At 60.3% G+C, this 717-nt stretch overlaps 1 protein-coding gene across 1 annotated transcript in view; it reads right to left on the reverse strand.

Annotated features, from left to right (window-relative positions):
* Window positions 1-717, reverse strand: part of CTSH (cathepsin H) — a 24320-nt gene that overhangs the window by 19584 nt on the left and 4019 nt on the right. The window lies entirely within an intron of this gene.

Raw genomic sequence — 717 nt, forward strand, 5'->3', positions numbered from 1 at the left:
CTGACCCTCACCGCCTCCTCCCGTCACAGAGGAGGCGCCCGAGCACGCTCAGTGCTGGTTGCTCAGTGCTGGCTGCTCAGTGCCGGCCTCTGTCCCACCAGGGCCGGCCCCCTCCCTCCCCGTAGCCCCAGCTCTCCTCCCTCTTTCCAGCAGGACTCACCAAAGTCCTGTTTCTAGAACCTTCTCTCTCACCTTTCCACCTCCCATTGCGTCCCACCCACAGTCCTAACTTTAACAACTCCCCATGCCCGGCCCGTGTGGCTCAGTGGACAGAGTGTTGACCTAGGAACCAGGAGGTCAAGGTTCGATTCCCAGTCAGGGCACAGGCCGGGGTTGCGGGCTCGATCCCCAGTGTGGGGGGCGTGCAGGAGGCAGCCGATCCGTGATTCTCTCTCATCATGGATGTTTCCATCTCTCTCTCTCTCTAAAATCAATCCTATATAATAAAATCCTAATATGCAAATCGACCGAAGGAATGACCGGTGGCTACGACGTGCACTGACCACCAGGGGGCAGACAGCACCGGAGCTGGGCTCAGGCTGGTCCCGGACTGCGAGAGGGCTCAGGGATGCCGCCCCCGCCCCCGCCCAGTGCACCAATGTCGTGCACCGGGCCTCTAGTATTTGAAAAACAAACAAACAAAACCTCCCAACAACTCCCCAAACCCTACCACAGGGCTGCCCAGGCCCAGCCGGCCCCACACACACACCCAGACAC

Source organism: Myotis davidii, unplaced genomic scaffold (assembly GCF_000327345.1).
Source record: "Myotis davidii unplaced genomic scaffold, ASM32734v1 scaffold1914, whole genome shotgun sequence".
Lineage (NCBI taxonomy): Eukaryota > Metazoa > Chordata > Mammalia > Chiroptera > Vespertilionidae > Myotis > Myotis davidii.